Genomic DNA, 23,066 nt, shown 5'->3' with positions numbered 1-23,066 from the left:
GAATGGTGGTATGATCATGAAATCATGTCATTAAAGTATATAGTGTAGAAACAGTATACTGCAATGTATGTTTCAAAAATGTGTTTTTTACATTGCAGATGGAATTAATTCTTACTTTGTTCTACCGTCATACTGGAAAAACGTGTTTAAACATAGCCTTAGGTGGAATGCACAAGCATTTCAAAACAAGAGAAGGGAGTGTGCTGAGCGAAGGAACCAAAAGATTCACAGCTTTGTCTTCATCGCAAGGTAAAGCACATCAATGAGTGACGTCATTGGCCTTTATCCTGTTTCAGTATAAAGGCTTTCATAGATGTTGACAGTCACAAGTCATCAGGTGAAAGGTTTGCAATGTCCACTATGTGAACTAGACCGAATAATAAAAATACTGAAATAATTTTGAAACATCGGAAGCAGAAAGAGAGGAGGAATTCACAACTTTTTATCTCATAGGTCATCATTTCGGGTAAGTACACTTTAAAATCCAATCATAATACTGTCATGACATTGGTCCATATACACTAAAAGACTGATTTGTTGTGGAAATGAATTGTGAGTTCAGTATACTTGTTTTTTCAGTTAACACTATGAAACCAAAAATCAAAAATATTAGGAAAGTGAATATTCCAAGGCTACAATGCTACTGTTTAACGAGTATGACTCAACATCTTTGTTTATGCCAAATCTGTATTCCTTTCATCCCCCTCCAAATCACAAAATATCTATATTTAATTCATTGTCCTTTTTAAAACCTACACTGGTGGAACTCAAAGACTGGCTACAATGCGGCCATTATATGATTATCGACTTAACCTGATGGGTCAAAAAGATTCTTTATATGATGCGTAGGAAAATTTGTCTCGCTAACTTCCTATGAAGATGCAAGTTTTCCTTGTATGTTCAACATATCCTAGGCCTAGTCTCACTGACAGTTAGTTAGTACTTCCCATCGATTCAATGTAATTATATATATACAAACATGTTGTATTAGATTTTATATATATATAATTATATTGTAATATATGTATCCTCCATTGTAATATATTTATTATACTATATTCATGATTTCTATATTGTATATTTATAATAGTTAGGTGGGAAAGACGAAAAACAAAATTCCATGCATTAGCAGTCGGATTAAAACCATTTTGGGCTGCTCAACCACTTTCCCTAAACTCTGCTGGTATTTGGTCCAGTTAATGACTTAAACAAGACAAAAGTTTATTAAAGAATTGCATTCGGGGGCAGTGGTAAGAAACCGACAGACGATCAACCAGAACTGCTACAAGTGGTCATAATCTAGGTAGAATTTAGGTTCAAATTTAAGTTTAATGAATTTTCAGCCTCTAATCGTTAAGCGAAAAAATGTCTGTCAATGTCATTAGTATTTATGTGTTCAAGAAAGGGAAATGGAATGTATACTATGGTTAAGAGGATACGTTTTAAATAATGTCTTACATGTCTGTTTGTTATTTGATTCAGTGGGAAACATTATGGAAGACAAACGGAAAGTATTCATTTTCCTGTTACTGATGGGTAAGTTGTTTGATGTAAAAATCACTGCTATTATGAATTGTCAATCAATTGCAACTGAATTGATTCTAAACAGAACGAGAGAGATGGGATTGTGGCAAAGATCTAAAATATTATTTTCAGTTCAAATTTATATCAGTGTTCTATATCGAGAAATTTGAGAAGACGTACGGAGGACAAAAAATACTTGTATTGAAAAGCTTTACTTATGTTAGTTAACTACATGTAACTATACATGTAACCTCAGCTACAACTGCAGCGACTACAACAGCAGACCCAACAACTTTTGCAACGACGACAGCAGCCCCAACAACTATAGCAACAACGACACCACTACAAACAACAACTGCAGCGACTACAAACGCAGCCCCAACAACTTTAGCAATGACGACAGCAGCAACAACAGCCGCAGCTACAACTGCAGAAGCTACAACAGCAGCCCCAACAACTTTAGCAACAACGACAGCAGCTCAAACAACAGCTGCAGCGACTACAACAGCAGCACCAACTACAACTGCAGCGACTACAACAGCAGCCCCAACAACTTTAGCAACAACAACAGCAGCTCAAACAACAGCCGCAGCAACTACAACAGCAGCACCAACAACAACTGCAGCGACTACAAACGTAGCCCCAACAACTTTAGCACCGACGACAGCAGCACCAACAACAGCCGCACCTACAACTGCTGCGACAACAGCAACCCCAACAACTTTGGCTGCGACGACAGCAGCACCAACAACAGCCACAGCTACAACTGCAGCGACTACAACAACATCCCCAACAACTTTAGCAACAACGACAGCAACACCAACAACAACTGCAGTGACTACAACAGCAGCCCCAACAACTTTAGCAACGACAACAGCAGCTCCAACAACTGCCGCAGCGACTACAACAGCAGCACCAACAACTGCAGAGACTACAAACGTAGCCCCAACAACTTTAGCAGCAACGACAGCCGCACCAACAGCAGCCGCACCTACAACTGCTGCGACAACAACAGCAACCCCAACAACCACAAGAGCACCAACAACAGCCGCACCAACAACTGCTGCGACAACAACAGCAACCCCAACAACTTTGGCAGCGACGACAGCAGCACCAACAACAGCCGCACCTATAACTGTTGCGACAACAACAGCAACCCCAACAACCACAGCAGCACAAACAACAACTGCAGCGACTACAACAGCAGCCCCAACAACTTTAGCAGCGACGACAGCAGCACCAACAACAGCCGCACCTACAACTGCTGCGACAACAACAGCAACCCCAACAACCACAGCAGCACAAACAACAACTGCAGCGACTACAACAGCAGCCCCAACAACTTTAGCAGCGACGACAGCAGCCCCAACAACAGCCGCACCTACAACTGCTGCGACAACAACAGCAACCCCAACAACCACAGCAGCACAAACAACAACTGCAGCGACTACAACAGCAGCCCCAACAACTTTAGCAGCGACGACAGCAGCACCAACAACAGCCGCACCTACAACTGCTGCGACAACAACAGCAACCCCAACAACCACAGCAGCACAAACAACAACTGCAGCGACTACAACAGCAGCCCCAACAACTTTAGCAGCGACGACAGTAGCACCAACAACAGCCGCACCTACAACTGCTGCGACAACAACAGCAACCCCAACAACCACAGCAGCACAAACAACAACTGCAGCGACTACAACAGCAGCCCCAACAACTTTAGCAGCGACGACAGCAGCACCAACAACAGCCACAGCTACAACTGCAGCGACTACAACAGCAGCCCCAACAACTTTAGCAACAACGACAGCAACACAAACAACAACTGCAGCGACTACAACAGCAGCCCCAACAACTTTAGCAACAACAACAGCAGCTCCAACAACAGCCGCACCTACAACTGCTGCGACAACAACAGCAGCCCCAACAACTTTAGCAGCGACGACAGCAGCACCAACAACAGCCACAGCTACAACTGGAGCGACTACAACAGCAGCCCCAACAACTTTAGCAACAACGACAGCAACACAAACAACAACTGCAGCGACTACAACAGCAGCCCCAACAACTTTAGCAACAACAACAGCAGCTCCAACAACAGCCGCACCAACAACAACTGCAGCGACTACAACAGCAGCCCCAACAACTTTAGCAACGACAACAGCAGCTCCAACAACAGCCGCAGCAACTACAACAGCAGCACCAACAACTGCAGCGACTACAAACGTAGCCCCAACAACTTTAGCAGCGACGACAGCAGCACCAACAACAGCCGCACCTACAACTGCTGCGACAACAACAGCAACCCCAACAACCACAGCAGCACAAACAACAACTGCAGCGACAACGACAGCAGCCCCAACAACTTTAACAGCGACGACAGCAGCACCAACAACAGCCGCACCTACAACTGTTGCGACAACAACAGCAACCCCAACAACCACAGCAGCACAAACAACAACTGCAGCGACTACAACAGCAGCCCCAACAACTTTAGCAACAACAACAGCAGCTCCAACAACAGCCGCACCTACAACTGCTGCGACAACAACAGCAACCCCAACAACCACAGGAGCACAAACATCAACTGCAGCGACTACAACAGCAGCCCCAACAACTTTAGCAGCGACGACAGCAGCAACAACAACAGCCGCACCTACAACTGCTGCGACAACAACAGCAACCCCAACAACCACAGCAGCACAAACAACAACTGCAGCGACTACAACAGCAGCCCCAACAACTTTAGCAGCGACGACAGCAGCACCAACAACAGCCGCACCTACAACTGCTGCGACAACAACAGCAACCCCAACAACCACAGCAGCACAAACAACAACTGCAGCGACTACAACAGCAGCCCCAACAACTTTAGCAGCGACGACAGCAGCACCAACAACAGCCGCACCTACAACTGCTGCGACAACAACAGCAACCCCAACAACCACAGCAGCACAAACAAGAACTGCAGCGACTACAACAGCAGCCCCAACAACTTTAGCAGCGACGACAGCAGCACCAACAACAGCCGCACCTACAACTGCTGCGACAACAACAGCAACCCCAACAACCACAGCAGCACAAACAACAACTGCAGCGACTACAACATTAGCCCCAACAACTTTAGCAGCGACGACAGCAGCACCAACAACAGCCGCACCTACAACTGCTGCGACAACAACAGCAACCCCAACAACCACAGCAGCACAAACAACAACTGCAGCGACTACAACAGCAGCCCCAACAACTTTAGCAGCGACGACAGCAGCACCAACAACAGCCGCACCTACAACTGCTGCGACAACAACAGCAACCCCAACAACCACAGCAGCACAAACAACAACTGCAGCGACTACAACAGCAGCCCCAACAACTTTAGCAGCGACGACAGCAGCACCAACAACAGCCACAGCTACAACTGCAGCGACTACAACAGCAGCCCCAACAACTTTAGCAACAACGACAGCAACACAAACAACAACTGCAGCGACTACAACAGCAGCCCCAACAACTTTAGCAACAACAACAGCAGCTCCAACAACAGCCGCACCTACAACTGCTGCGACAACAACAGCAGCCCCAACAACTTTAGCAGCGACGACAGCAGCACCAACAACAGCCACAGCTACAACTGGAGCGACTACAACAGCAGCCCCAACAACTTTAGCAACAACGACAGCAACACAAACAACAACTGCAGCGACTACAACAGCAGCCCCAACAACTTTAGCAACAACAACAGCAGCTCCAACAACAGCCGCAGCGACTACAACAGCAGCACCAACAACAACTGCAGCGACTACAACAGCAGCCCCAACAACTTTAGCAACGACAACAGCAGCTCCAACAACAGCCGCAGCGACTACAACAGCAGCACCAACAACTGCAGCGACTACAAACGTAGCCCCAACAACTTTAGCAGCGACGACAGCAGCACCAACAACAGCCGCACCTACAACTGCTGCGACAACAACAGCAACCCCAACAACCACAGCAGCACAAACAACAACTGCAGCGACAACGACAGCAGCCCCAACAACTTTAACAGCGACGACAGCAGCACCAACAACAGCCGCACCTACAACTGTTGCGACAACAACAGCAACCCCAACAACCACAGCAGCACAAACAACAACTGCAGCGACTACAACAGCAGCCCCAACAACTTTAGCAACAACAACAGCAGCTCCAACAACAGCCGCACCTACAACTGCTGCGACAACAACAGCAACCCCAACAACCACAGGAGCACAAACATCAACTGCAGCGACTACAACAGCAGCCCCAACAACTTTAGCAGCGACGACAGCAGCACCAACAACAGCCGCACCTACAACTGCTGCGACAACAACAGCAACCCCAACAACCACAGCAGCACAAACAACAACTGCAGCGACTACAACAGCAGCCCCAACAACTTTAGCAGCGACGACAGCAGCACCAACAACAGCCGCACCTACAACTGCTGCGACAACAACAGCAACCCCAACAACCACAGCAGCACAAACAACAACTGCAGCGACTACAACAGCAGCCCCAACAACTTTAGCAGCAACGACAGCAGCACCAACAACAGCCGCACCTACAACTGCTGCGACAACAACAGCAACCCCAACAACCACAGCAGCACAAACAACAACTGCAGCGACTACAACAGCAGCCCCAACAACTTTAGCAGCGACGACAGCAGCACCAACAACAGCCGCACCTACAACTGCTGCGACAACAACAGCAACCCCAACAACCACAGCAGCACAAACAACAACTGCAGCGACTACAACAGCAGCCCCAACAACTTTAGCAGCGACGACAGCAGCACCAACAACAGCCGCACCTACAACTGCTGCGACAACAACAGCAACCCCAACAACCACAGCAGCACAAACAACAACTGCAGCGACTACAACAGCAGCCCCAACAACTTTAGCAGCGACGACAGCAGCACCAACAACAGCCGCACCTACAACTGCTGCGACAACAACAGCAACCCCAACAACCACAGCAGCACAAACAACAACTGCAGCGACTACAACAGCAGCCCCAACAACTTTAGCAGCGACGACAGCAGCACCAACAACAGCCACAGCTACAACTGCAGCGACTACAACAGCAGCCCCAACAACTTTAGCAACAACGACAGCAACACAAACAACAACTGCAGCGACTACAACAGCAGCCCCAACAACTTTAGCAACAACAACAGCAGCTCCAACAACAGCCGCAGCGACTACAACAGCAGCACCAACAACAACTGCAGCGACTACAACAGCAGCCCCAACAACTTTAGCAACGACAACAGCAGCTCCAACAACAGCCGCAGCGACTACAACAGCAGCACCAACAACTGCAGCGACTACAAACGTAGCCCCAACAACTTTAGCAGCGACGACAGCAGCACCAACAACAGCCGCACCTACAACTGCTGCGACAACAACAGCAACCCCAACAACCACAGCAGCACAAACAACAACTGCAGCGACAACAACAGCAGCCCCAACAACTTTAGCAGCGACGACAGCAGCACCAACAACAGCCGCACCTACAACTGCTGCGACAACAACAGCAACCCCAACAACCACAGCAGCACAAACAACAACTGCAGCGACTACAACAGCAGCCCCAACAACTTTAGCAGCGACGACAGCAGCACCAACAACAGCCGCACCTACAACTGCTGCGACAACAACAGCAACCCCAACAAACACAGCAGCACAAACAACAACTGCAGCGACTACAACAGCAGCCCCAACAACTTTAGCAACAACAACAGCAGCTCCAACAACAGCCGCACCTACAACTGCTGCGACAACAACAGCAGCCCCAACAACTTTAGCAGCGACGACAGCAGCACCAACAACAGCCACAGCTACAACTGCAGCGACTACAACAGCAGCCCCAACAACTTTAGCAACAACGACAGCAACACAAACAACAACTGCAGCGACTACAACAGCAGCCCCAACAACTTTAGCAACAACAACAGCAGCTCCAACAACAGCCGCAGCGACTACAACAGCAGCACCAACAACAACTGCAGCGACTACAACAGCAGCCCCAACAACTTTAGCAACGACAACAGCAGCTCCAACAACAGCCGCAGCGACTACAACAGCAGCACCAACAACTGCAGCGACTACAAACGTAGCCCCAACAACTTTAGCAGCGACGACAGCAGCACCAACAACAGCCGCACCTACAACTGCTGCGACAACAACAGCAACCCCAACAACCACAGCAGCACAAACAACAACTGCAGCGACAACGACAGCAGCCCCAACAACTTTAACAGCGACGACAGCAGCACCAACAACAGCCGCACCTACAACTGTTGCGACAACAACAGCAACCCCAACAACCACAGCAGCACAAACAACAACTGCAGCGACTACAACAGCAGCCCCAACAACTTTAGCAACAACAACAGCAGCTCCAACAACAGCCGCACTTACAACTGCTGCGACAACAACAGCAGCCCCAACAACTTTAGCAGCGACGACAGCAGCACCAACAACAGCCGGACCTACAACTGCTGCGACAACAACAGCAACCCCAACAACCACAGCAGCACAAACAACAACTGCAGCGACTACAACAGCAGCCCCAACAACTTTAGCAGCGACGACAGCAGCACCAACAACAGCCGCACCTACAACTGCTGCGACAACAACCGCAACCCCAACAACCACAGCAGCACAAACAACAACTGCAGCGACTACAACAGTAGCCCCAACAACTTTAGCAGCGACGACAGCAGCACCAACAACAGCCGCACCTACAACTGCTGCGACAACAACAGCAACCCCAACAACCACAGCAGCACAAACAACAACTGCAGCGACTACAACAGCAGCCCCAACAACTTTAGCAGCGACGATAGCAGCACCAACAACAGCCGCACCTACAACTGCTGCGACAACAGCAACCCCAACAACCACAGCAGCACAAACAACAACTGCAGCGACTACAAACGCAGCCCAAACAACTTTAGCAGCGACAACAGCCGCACCTACAACTGCTGCGACAGCAACCCCAACAACGCCAGCAGCACAAACAACAACTGCAGCGACAACGACAGCAGCCCCAACAACTTTAACAGCGACGACAGCAGCACCAACAACAGCCGCACCTACAACTGTTGCGACAACAACAGCAACCCCAACAACCACAGCAGCACAAACAACAACTGCAGCGACTACAACAGCAGCCCCAACAACTTTAGCAACAACAACAGCAGCTCCAACAACAGCCGCACCTACAACTGCTGCGACAACAACAGCAACCCCAACAACCACAGGAGCACAAACATCAACTGCAGCGACTACAACAGCAGCCCCAACAACTTTAGCAGCGACGACAGCAGCAACAACAACAGCCGCACCTACAACTGCTGCGACAACAACAGCAACCCCAACAACCACAGCAGCACAAACAACAACTGCAGCGACTACAACAGCAGCCCCAACAACTTTAGCAGCGACGACAGCAGCACCAACAACAGCCGCACCTACAACTGCTGCGACAACAACAGCAACCCCAACAACCACAGCAGCACAAACAACAACTGCAGCGACTACAACAGCAGCCCCAACAACTTTAGCAGCGACGACAGCAGCACCAACAACAGCCGCACCTACAACTGCTGCGACAACAACAGCAACCCCAACAACCACAGCAGCACAAACAAGAACTGCAGCGACTACAACAGCAGCCCCAACAACTTTAGCAGCGACGACAGCAGCACCAACAACAGCCGCACCTACAACTGCTGCGACAACAACAGCAACCCCAACAACCACAGCAGCACAAACAACAACTGCAGCGACTACAACATTAGCCCCAACAACTTTAGCAGCGACGACAGCAGCACCAACAACAGCCGCACCTACAACTGCTGCGACAACAACAGCAACCCCAACAACCACAGCAGCACAAACAACAACTGCAGCGACTACAACAGCAGCCCCAACAACTTTAGCAGCGACGACAGCAGCACCAACAACAGCCGCACCTACAACTGCTGCGACAACAACAGCAACCCCAACAACCACAGCAGCACAAACAACAACTGCAGCGACTACAACAGCAGCCCCAACAACTTTAGCAGCGACGACAGCAGCACCAACAACAGCCACAGCTACAACTGCAGCGACTACAACAGCAGCCCCAACAACTTTAGCAACAACGACAGCAACACAAACAACAACTGCAGCGACTACAACAGCAGCCCCAACAACTTTAGCAACAACAACAGCAGCTCCAACAACAGCCGCACCTACAACTGCTGCGACAACAACAGCAGCCCCAACAACTTTAGCAGCGACGACAGCAGCACCAACAACAGCCACAGCTACAACTGGAGCGACTACAACAGCAGCCCCAACAACTTTAGCAACAACGACAGCAACACAAACAACAACTGCAGCGACTACAACAGCAGCCCCAACAACTTTAGCAACAACAACAGCAGCTCCAACAACAGCCGCAGCGACTACAACAGCAGCACCAACAACAACTGCAGCGACTACAACAGCAGCCCCAACAACTTTAGCAACGACAACAGCAGCTCCAACAACAGCCGCAGCGACTACAACAGCAGCACCAACAACTGCAGCGACTACAAACGTAGCCCCAACAACTTTAGCAGCGACGACAGCAGCACCAACAACAGCCGCACCTACAACTGCTGCGACAACAACAGCAACCCCAACAACCACAGCAGCACAAACAACAACTGCAGCGACAACGACAGCAGCCCCAACAACTTTAACAGCGACGACAGCAGCACCAACAACAGCCGCACCTACAACTGTTGCGACAACAACAGCAACCCCAACAACCACAGCAGCACAAACAACAACTGCAGCGACTACAACAGCAGCCCCAACAACTTTAGCAACAACAACAGCAGCTCCAACAACAGCCGCACCTACAACTGCTGCGACAACAACAGCAACCCCAACAACCACAGGAGCACAAACATCAACTGCAGCGACTACAACAGCAGCCCCAACAACTTTAGCAGCGACGACAGCAGCACCAACAACAGCCGCACCTACAACTGCTGCGACAACAACAGCAACCCCAACAACCACAGCAGCACAAACAACAACTGCAGCGACTACAACAGCAGCCCCAACAACTTTAGCAGCGACGACAGCAGCACCAACAACAGCCGCACCTACAACTGCTGCGACAACAACAGCAACCCCAACAACCACAGCAGCACAAACAACAACTGCAGCGACTACAACAGCAGCCCCAACAACTTTAGCAGCAACGACAGCAGCACCAACAACAGCCGCACCTACAACTGCTGCGACAACAACAGCAACCCCAACAACCACAGCAGCACAAACAACAACTGCAGCGACTACAACAGCAGCCCCAACAACTTTAGCAGCGACGACAGCAGCACCAACAACAGCCGCACCTACAACTGCTGCGACAACAACAGCAACCCCAACAACCACAGCAGCACAAACAACAACTGCAGCGACTACAACAGCAGCCCCAACAACTTTAGCAGCGACGACAGCAGCACCAACAACAGCCGCACCTACAACTGCTGCGACAACAACAGCAACCCCAACAACCACAGCAGCACAAACAACAACTGCAGCGACTACAACAGCAGCCCCAACAACTTTAGCAGCGACGACAGCAGCACCAACAACAGCCGCACCTACAACTGCTGCGACAACAACAGCAACCCCAACAACCACAGCAGCACAAACAACAACTGCAGCGACTACAACAGCAGCCCCAACAACTTTAGCAGCGACGACAGCAGCACCAACAACAGCCACAGCTACAACTGCAGCGACTACAACAGCAGCCCCAACAACTTTAGCAACAACGACAGCAACACAAACAACAACTGCAGCGACTACAACAGCAGCCCCAACAACTTTAGCAACAACAACAGCAGCTCCAACAACAGCCGCAGCGACTACAACAGCAGCACCAACAACAACTGCAGCGACTACAACAGCAGCCCCAACAACTTTAGCAACGACAACAGCAGCTCCAACAACAGCCGCAGCGACTACAACAGCAGCACCAACAACTGCAGCGACTACAAACGTAGCCCCAACAACTTTAGCAGCGACGACAGCAGCACCAACAACAGCCGCACCTACAACTGCTGCGACAACAACAGCAACCCCAACAACCACAGCAGCACAAACAACAACTGCAGCGACAACAACAGCAGCCCCAACAACTTTAGCAGCGACGACAGCAGCACCAACAACAGCCGCACCTACAACTGCTGCGACAACAACAGCAACCCCAACAACCACAGCAGCACAAACAACAACTGCAGCGACTACAACAGCAGCCCCAACAACTTTAGCAGCGACGACAGCAGCACCAACAACAGCCGCACCTACAACTGCTGCGACAACAACAGCAACCCCAACAAACACAGCAGCACAAACAACAACTGCAGCGACTACAACAGCAGCCCCAACAACTTTAGCAACAACAACAGCAGCTCCAACAACAGCCGCACCTACAACTGCTGCGACAACAACAGCAGCCCCAACAACTTTAGCAGCGACGACAGCAGCACCAACAACAGCCACAGCTACAACTGCAGCGACTACAACAGCAGCCCCAACAACTTTAGCAACAACGACAGCAACACAAACAACAACTGCAGCGACTACAACAGCAGCCCCAACAACTTTAGCAACAACAACAGCAGCTCCAACAACAGCCGCAGCGACTACAACAGCAGCACCAACAACAACTGCAGCGACTACAACAGCAGCCCCAACAACTTTAGCAACGACAACAGCAGCTCCAACAACAGCCGCAGCGACTACAACAGCAGCACCAACAACTGCAGCGACTACAAACGTAGCCCCAACAACTTTAGCAGCGACGACAGCAGCACCAACAACAGCCGCACCTACAACTGCTGCGACAACAACAGCAACCCCAACAACCACAGCAGCACAAACAACAACTGCAGCGACAACGACAGCAGCCCCAACAACTTTAACAGCGACGACAGCAGCACCAACAACAGCCGCACCTACAACTGTTGCGACAACAACAGCAACCCCAACAACCACAGCAGCACAAACAACAACTGCAGCGACTACAACAGCAGCCCCAACAACTTTAGCAACAACAACAGCAGCTCCAACAACAGCCGCACCTACAACTGCTGCGACAACAACAGCAGCCCCAACAACTTTAGCAGCGACGACAGCAGCACCAACAACAGCCGGACCTACAACTGCTGCGACAACAACAGCAACCCCAACAACCACAGCAGCACAAACAACAACTGCAGCGACTACAACAGCAGCCCCAACAACTTTAGCAGCGACGACAGCAGCACCAACAACAGCCGCACCTACAACTGCTGCGACAACAACCGCAACCCCAACAACCACAGCAGCACAAACAACAACTGCAGCGACTACAACAGTAGCCCCAACAACTTTAGCAGCGACGACAGCAGCACCAACAACAGCCGCACCTACAACTGCTGCGACAACAACAGCAACCCCAACAACCACAGCAGCACAAACAACAACTGCAGCGACTACAACAGCAGCCCCAACAACTTTAGCAGCGACGATAGCAGCACCAACAACAGCCGCACCTACAACTGCTGCGACAACAGCAACCCCAACAACCACAGCAGCACAAACAACAACTGCAGCGACTACAAACGCAGCCCAAACAACTTTAGCAGCGACAACAGCCGCACCTACAACTGCTGCGACAGCAACCCCAACAACGCCAGCAGCACAAACAACAACTGCAGCGACTACAACAGCAGCCCCAACAACTTTAGCAGCGACGACAGCAGCACCAACAACAGCCGCACCTACAACTGCTGCGACAACAACAGCAACCCCAACAACCACAGCAGCACAAACAACAACTGCAGCGACTACAACAGCAGCCCCAACAACTTTAGCAGCGACGACAGCAGCACCAACAACAACTGCAGCGACTACAACAGCAGCCCCAACAACTTTAGCAACAACAACAGCAGCTCCAACAACAGCCGCAGCGACTACAACAGCAGCACCAACCACAACTGCAGCGACTACAACAGCAGCCCCAACAACTTTAGCAACGACAACAGCAGCTCCAACAACAGCCGCAGCGACTACAACAGCAGCACCAACAACTGCAGCGACTACAAACGTAGCCCCAACAACTTTAGCAGCGACGACAGCAGCACCAACAACAGCCGCACCTACAACTGCTGCGACAACAACAGCAACCCCAACAACCACAGCAGCACAAACAACAACTGCAGCGACTACAACAGCAGCCCCAACAACTTTAGCAGCGACGACAGCAGCACCAACAACAGCCGCACCTACAACTGCTGCGACAACAACAGCAACCCCAACAACCACAGCAGCACAAACAACAACTGCAGCGACTACAACAGCAGCCCCAACAACTTTAGCAGCGACGACAGAAGCACCAACAACAGCCGCACCTACAACTGCTGCGACAACAAAAGCAACCCCAACAACCACAGCAGCACAAACAACAACTGCAGCGACTACAACAGCAGCCCCAACAACTTTAGCAGCGACGACAGCAGCACCAACAACAGTCGCACCTACAACTGCTGCGACAACAACAGCAACCCCAACAACTTTGGCAGAGACGACAGCAACACAAACAACAACTGCAGCGACTACAACAGCAGCCCCAACAACTTTAGCAACGACAACAGCAGCTCCAACAACAGCCGCAGCAACTACAACAGCAGCACCGACAACTGCAGCGACTACAAACGTAGCCCCAACAACTTTAGCAGCGACGACAGCAGCACCAACAACAGCCGCACCTACAACTGCTGCGACAACAACAGCAACCCCAACAACCACAGCAGCACAAATAACAACTGCAGCGACTACAACAGCAGCCCCAACAACTTTAGCAGCGACGACAGCAGCACCAACTACAGCCGCACCTACAACTGCTGCGACAACAACAGCAACCCCAACAACCACAGCAGCACAAACAACAACTGCAGCGACTACAACAGCAGCCCCAACAACTTTAGCAGCGACGACAGCAGCACCAACAACAGCCGCACCTACAACTGCTGCGACAACAACTGCAACCCCAACAACCACAGCAGCACAAACAACAACTGCAGCGACTACAACAGCAGCCCCAACAACTTTAGCAGCGACGACAGCAGCACCAACAACAGTCGCACCTACAACTGCTGCGACAACAACAGCAACCCCAACAACTTTGGCAGAGACGACAGCAACACAAACAACAACTGCAGCGACTACAACAGCAGCCCCAACAACTTTAGCAACGACAACAGCAGCTCCAACAACAGCCGCAGCGACAACAACAGCAGCACCAACAACTGCAGCGACTACAAACGTAGCCCCAACAACTTTAGCAGCGACGACAGCAGCACCAACAACAGCCGCACCTACAACTGCTGCGACAACAACAGCAACCCCAACAACCACAGCAGCACAAACAACAACTGCAGCGACTACAACAGCAGCCCCAACAACTTTAGCAGCGACGACAGCAGCACCAACTACAGCCGCACCTACAACTGCTGCGACAACAACAGCAACCCCAACAACCACAGCAGCACAAACAACAACTGCAGCGACTACAACAGCAGCCCCAACAACTTTAGCAGCGACGACAGCAGCACCAACAACAGCCGCACCTACAACTGCTGCGACAACAACAGCAACCCCAACAACCACAGCAGCACAAACAACAACTGCAGCGACTACAACAGCAGCCCCAACAACTTTAGCAGCGACGACAGAAGCACCAACAACAGCCGCACCTACAACTGCTGCGACAACAAAAGCAACCCCAACAACCACAGCAGCACAAACAACAACTGCAGCGACTACAACAGCAGCCCCAACAACTTTAGCAGCGACGACAGCAGCACCAACAACAGTCGCACCTACAACTGCTGCGACAACAACAGCAACCCCAACAACTTTGGCAGAGACGACAGCAACACAAACAACAACTGCAGCGACTACAACAGCAGCCCCAACAACTTTAGCAACGACAACAGCAGCTCCAACAACAGCCGCAGCAACTACAACAGCAGCACCGACAACTGCAGCGACTACAAACGTAGCCCCAACAACTTTAGCAGCGACGACAGCAGCACCAACAACAGCCGCACCTACAACTGCTGCGACAACAACAGCAACCCCAACAACCACAGCAGCACAAACAACAACTGCAGCGACTACAACAGCAGCCCCAACAACTTTAGCAGCGACGACAGCAGCACCAACTACAGCCGCACCTACAACTGCTGCGACAACAACAGCAACCCCAACAACCACAGCAGCACAAACAACAACTGCAGCGACTACAACAGCAGCCCCAACAACTTTAGCAGCGACGACAGCAGCACCAACAACAGCCGCACCTACAACTGCTGCGACAACAACTGCAACCCCAACAACCACAGCAGCACAAACAACAACTGCAGCGACTACAACAGCAGCCCCAACAACTTTAGCAGCGACGACAGCAGCACCAACAACAGTCGCACCTACAACTGCTGCGACAACAACAGCAACCCCAACAACTTTGGCAGAGACGACAGCAACACAAACAACAACTGCAGCGACTACAACAGCAGCCCCAACAACTTTAGCAACGACAACAGCAGCTCCAACAACAGCCGCAGCAACTACAACAGCAGCACCGACAACTGCAGCGACTACAAACGTAGCCCCAACAACTTTAGCAGCGACGACAGCAGCACCAACAACAGCCGCACCTACAACTGCTGCGACAACAACAGCAACCCCAACAACCACAGCAGCACAAATAAAAACTGCAGCGACTACAACAGCAGCCCCAACAACTTTAGCAGCGACGACAGCAGCACCAACTACAGCCGCACCTACAACTGCTGCGACAACAACAGCAACCCCAACAACCACAGCAGCACAAACAACAACTGCAGCGACTACAACAGCAGCCCCAACAACTTTAGCAGCGACGACAGCAGCACCAACAACAGCCGCACCTACAACTGCTGCGACAACAACTGCAACCCCAACAACCACAGCAGCACAAACAACAACTGCAGCGACTACAACAGCAGCCCCAACAACTTTAGCAGCGACGACAGCAGCACCAACAACAGTCGCACCTACAACTGCTGCGACAACAACAGCAACCCCAACAACTTTGGCAGAGACGACAGCAACACAAACAACAACTGCAGCGACTACAACAGCAGCCCCAACAACTTTAGCAACGACAACAGCAGCTCCAACAACAGCCGCAGCAACTACAACAGCAGCACCGACAACTGCAGCGACTACAAACGTAGCCCCAACAACTTTAGCAGCGACGACAGCAGCACCAACAACAGCCGCACCTACAACTGCTGCGACAACAACAGCAACCCCAACAACCACAGCAGCACAAATAACAACTGCAGCGACTACAACAGCAGCCCCAACAACTTTAGCAGCGACGACAGCAGCACCAACTACAGCCGCACCTACAACTGCTGCGACAACAACAGCAACCCCAACAACCACAGCAGCACAAACAACAACTGCAGCGACTACAACAGCAGCCCCAACAACTTTAGCAGCGACGACAGCAGCACCAACAACAGCCGCACCTACAACTGCTGCGACAACAACTGCAACCCCAACAACCACAGCAGCACAAACAACAACTGCAGCGACTACAACAGCAGCCCCAACAACTTTAGCAGCGACGACAGCAGCACCAACAACAGTCGCACCTACAACTGCTGCGACAACAACAGCAACCCCAACAACTTTGGCAGAGACGACAGCAACACAAACAACAACTGCAGCGACTACAACAGCAGCCCCAACAACTTTAGCAACGACAACAGCAGCTCCAACAACAGCCGCAGCGACTACAACAGCAGCACCAACAACTGCAGCGACTACAAACGTAGCCCCAACAACTTTAGCAGCGACGACAGCAGCACCAACAACAGCCGCACCTACAACTGCTGCGACAACAACAGCAACCCCAACAACCACAGCAGCACAAACAACAACTGCAGCGACTACAACAGCAGCCCCAACAACTTTAGCAGCGACGACAGCAGCACCAACTACAGCCGCACCTACAACTGCTGCGACAACAACAGCAACCCCAACAACCACAGCAGCACAAACAACAACTGCAGCGACTACAACAGCAGCCCCAACAACTTTAGCAGCGACGACAGCAGCACCAACAACAGCCGCACCTACAACTGCTGCGACAACAACAGCAACCCCAACAACCACAGCAGCACAAACAACAACTGCAGCGACTACAACAGCAGCCCCAACAACTTTAGCAGCGACGACAGAAGCACCAACAACAGCCGCACCTACAACTGCTGCGACAACAAAAGCAACCCCAACAACCACAGCAGCACAAACAACAACTGCAGCGACTACAACAGCAGCCCCAACAACTTTAGCAGCGACGACAGCAGCACCAACAACAGTCGCACCTACAACTGCTGCGACAACAACAGCAACCCCAACAACTTTGGCAGAGACGACAGCAACACAAACAACAACTGCAGCGACTACAACAGCAGCCCCAACAACTTTAGCAACGACAACAGCAGCTCCAACAACAGCCGCAGCAACTACAACAGCAGCACCGACAACTGCAGCGACTACAAACGTAGCCCCAACAACTTTAGCAGCGACGACAGCAGCACCAACAACAGCCGCACCTACAACTGCTGCGACAACAACAGCAACCCCAACAACCACAGCAGCACAAACAACAACTGCAGCGACTACAACAGCAGCCCCAACAACTTTAGCAGCGACGACAGCAGCACCAACTACAGCCGCACCTACAACTGCTGCGACAACAACAGCAACCCCAACAACCACAGCAGCACAAACAACAACTGCAGCGACTACAACAGCAGCCCCAACAACTTTAGCAGCAACGACAGCAGCACCAACAACAGCCGCACCTACAACTGCTGCGACAACAACTGCAACCCCAACAACCACAGCAGCACAAACAACAACTGCAGCGACTACAACAGCAGCCCCAACAACTTTAGCAGCGACGACAGCAGCAGCAACAACAGTCGCACCTACAACTGCTGCGACAACAACAGCAACCCCAACAACTTTGGCAGAGACGACAGCAACACAAACAACAACTGCAGCGACTACACCAGCAACCCCAACAACGACAGCAGCACAAACAACAACTGCAGCGACTACAACAGCAGCCCCAACAACTTTAGCAATGACAACAGCAGCAACAACAACTGCCGCAGCTACAACTGCAGCAACTACAACAGCAACCCCAACAACGACAGCAGCACAAACAACAACTGCAGCGACTACAACAGCAGCCCCAACAACTTTAGCAATGACAACAGCAGCAACAACAACAGCCGCAGCTACAACTGCAGCGACTAAAACAGCAGACCCAACAACTTTAGCAACAACGACAGCAACACAAACAACAACTGCAGCGACTACAACAGCAGCCACAACAACTTTGGCTGCGACGACAGCAGCACCAACAACAGCCACAGCTACAACTGCAGCGACTACAACAGCATCCCCAACAACGACAGCAGCACAAACAACAACTGCAGCGACTACAACAGCATCCCCAACAACGACAGCAGCACAAACAACAACTGCAGCGACTACAACAGCAGCCACAACAACTTTGGCTGCGACGACAGCAGCACCAACAACAGCCACAGCTACAACTGCAGCGACTACAACAGCATCCCCAACAACGACAGCAACACAAACAACAACTGCAGCGACTACAACAGCAGCCCCAACAACTTTAGCAACGACAACAGCAGCTCAAACAACAGCCGCAGCGACTACAACAGCAGCACAAACAACAACTGCAGCGACTACAACAGCAGCCCCAACAACTTTAGCAGCGACGACAGCAGCACCAACTACAGCCGCACCTACAACTGCTGCGACAACAACAGCAACCCCAACAACCACAGCAGCACAAACAACAACTGCAGCGACTACAACAGCAGCCCCAACAACTTTAGCAGCGACGACAGCAGCACCAACAACAGCCGCACCTACAACTGCTGCGACAACAACTGCAACCCCAACAACCACAGCAGCACAAACAACAACTGCAGCGACTACAACAGCAGCCCCAACAACTTTAGCAGCGACGACAGCAGCACCAACAACAGTCGCACCTACAACTGCTGCGACAACAACAGCAACCCCAACAACTTTGGCAGAGACGACAGCAACACAAACAACAACTGCAGCGACTACAACAGCAGCCCCAACAACTTTAGCAACGACAACAGCAGCTCCAACAACAGCCGCAGCGACTACAACAGCAGCACCAACAACTGCAGCGACTACAAACGTAGCCCCAACAACTTTAGCAGCGACGACAGCAGCACCAACAACAGCCGCACCTACAACTGCTGCGACAACAACAGCAACCCCAACAACCACAGCAGCACAAACAACAACTGCAGCGACTACAACAGCAGCCCCAACAACTTTAGCAGCGACGACAGCAGCACCAACTACAGCCGCACCTACAACTGCTGCGACAACAACAGCAACCCCAACAACCACAGCAGCACAAACAACAACTGCAGCGACTACAACAGCAGCCCCAACAACTTTAGCAGCGACGACAGCAGCACCAACAACAGCCGCACCTACAACTGCTGCGACAACAACAGCAATCCCAACAACTTTGGCAGAGACGACAGCAGCACCAACAACAGCCACAGCTACAACTGCAGCGACTACAACAGCAGCCCCAACAACTTTAGCAACGACAACAGCAGCTACAACAACAGCCGCAGCGACTACAACAGAAGCACCAACAACAACTGCAGCGACTACAAACGTAGCCCCAACAACTTTAGCAGCGACGACAGCAGCACCAACAACAACTGCAGCGACTACAACAGCAGCCCCAACAACTTTAGCAACGACAACAGCAGCTCCGACAACAGCCGCAGTGACTACAACAGCAGCACCAACAACTGCAGCGACTACAAACGTAGCCCCAACAACTTTAGCAGCGACGACAGCAGCACAAACAACTGCAGCGACTACAACAGCAGCCCCAACAACTTTAGCAACAACGACAGCAACACAAACAACAACTGCAGCGACTACAACAGCAGCCCCAACAACTTTAGCAATGACGACAGCAGCAACAACAAAAGCCGCCGCTACAACTGCAGCGACTACAAACGTAGCCCCAACAACTTTAGCAGCGACGACAGCAGCACCAACAACAGCCGCACCTACAACTGCTGCGACAACAACAGCAACCCCAACAACTTTGGCAGCGACGACAGCAGCATCAACAACAGCCACAGCTACAACAGCAGCTCCAACAACAGCCGCAGCGACTACAACAGAAGCACCAACAACAACTGCAGCGACTACAGCAGCCCCAACAACTTTAGCAGCGACGACAGCAGCACCAACAACAGCCGCACCTACAACTGCTGCGACAACAACAGCAACCCCAACAACCACAGCAGCACAAACAACAACTGCAGCGACTACAACAGCAGCCCCAACAACTTTAGCAGAGACGACAGCAGCACCAACAACAACCACAGCTACAACTGCAGCGACTACAACAGCAGCCCCAACAACTTTAGCAACAACGACAGCAACACAAACAACAACTGCAGCGACTACAACAGCAGCCCCAACAACTTTAGCAACGACAACAGCAGCTCAAACAACAGCCGCAGCGACTACAACAGCAGCACAAACAACAACTGCAGCGACTACAAACGTAGCCCCAACAACTTTAGCAGCGACGACAGCAGCACCAACAACAGCCGCACCTACAACTGCTGCGACAACAGCAACCCCAACAACTTTGGCTGCGACGACAGCAGCACCAACAACAGCCACAACTACAACTGCAGCAACTACAACAGCAGCCCCAACAACTTTAGCAATGACAACAGCAGCAACAACAACAGCCGCAGCTACAACTGCAGCGACTACAACAGCATCCCCAACAACGACAGCAGCACAAACAACAACTGCAGCGACTACACCAGCAACCCCAACAACGACAGCAGCACAAACAACAACTGCAGCGACTACAACAGCAGCCCCAACAACGACATCAGCACAAACATCAACTGCAGCGACTACAACAGCAGGGGCTGCTGTTGTAGCAACAACTTTAGCAACGACAACAGCAGCTCCAACATCAGCCGCAGCGACTACAACAGAAGCACCAACAACAACTGCTGCGACAACAACAGCAACCCCAACAACCACAGCAGCACAAACAACAGCCGCAGCTACAACTGCAGAAACTACAACAGCAGCCCCAACAACTTTAGCAAAGACAACAGCAGCTCCAACAACAGCCGCAGCGACTACAACAGCAGCACCAACAACTGCAGCGACTACAAACGTAGCCACAACAACTTTAGCAACAACGACAGCAACACAAACAACAACTGCAGCGACTACAACAGCAGCCCCAACAACTTTAGCAACGACAACAGCAGCTCAAACAAAAGCCGCAGCGACTACAAACGTAGCCCCAACAACTTCAGCAGCGACGACAGCAGCACCAACAACAGCCGCACCTACAACTGTTGCGACAACAGCAACCCCAACAACTTTGGCTGCGACGACAGCAGCACCAACAACAGCCACAGCTACAACTGCAGCGACTACAACAGCATCCCCAACAACGACAGCAGCACAAACAACAACTGCAGCGACTACAACAGCAACCCCAACAACGACAGCAGCACAAACAACAACTGCAGCGACTACAACAGCAGCCCCAACAACTTTAGCAATGACAACAGCAGCAACAACAACAGCCACAGCTACAACTGCAGCGATTACAACAGCATCCCCAACAACGACAGCAGCACAAACAACAACTGCAGCGACTACAACAGCAACCCCAACAACAACTGCAGCGACTACAACAGCAGCCCCAACAACTTTAGCAAAGACAACAGCAGCTCCAACAACAGCCGCAGCAACTACAACAGCAGCACCAACAGCTGCAGCGACTACAAACGTAGCCACAACAACTTTAGCAACAACGACAGCAACACAAACAACAACTGCAGCGACTACAACAGCAGCCCCAACAACTTTAGCAAAGACAACAGCAGCTCCAACAACAGCCGCAGCGACTACAACAGCAGCACCAACAACTGAAGCGACTACAAACGTAGCCACAACAACTTTAGCAACAACGACAGCAACACAAACAACAACTGCAGCGACTACAACAGCAGCCCCAACAACTTTAGCAACGACAACAGCAGCTCAAACAACAGCCGCAGCGACTACAACAGCAGCACAAACAACAACTGCAGCGACTACAAACGTAGCCCCAACAACTTTAGCAGCGACGACGGCAGCACCAACAACAGCCGCACCTACAACTACTGCGACAACAGCAACCCCAACAACTTTGGCTGCGACGACAGCAGCACCAACAACAGCCACAACTACAACTGCAGCAACTACAAC

At 51.3% G+C, this 23,066-nt stretch overlaps 1 protein-coding gene across 1 annotated transcript in view; it reads left to right on the top strand.

Annotated features, from left to right (window-relative positions):
• Positions 1-23,066, top strand: part of LOC120822148 (uncharacterized) — a 35,858-nt gene that overhangs the window by 7,093 nt on the left and 5,699 nt on the right. The window lies entirely within an intron of this gene.

Source organism: Gasterosteus aculeatus, chromosome 7 (genome assembly GCF_964276395.1).
Source record: "Gasterosteus aculeatus chromosome 7, fGasAcu3.hap1.1, whole genome shotgun sequence".
Taxonomy (NCBI): Eukaryota; Metazoa; Chordata; class Actinopteri; order Perciformes; family Gasterosteidae; genus Gasterosteus; species Gasterosteus aculeatus.
The sequence above is the reverse complement of the archived record's forward strand: the minus strand, read 5'-3'. Positions and strand labels throughout refer to the sequence as shown.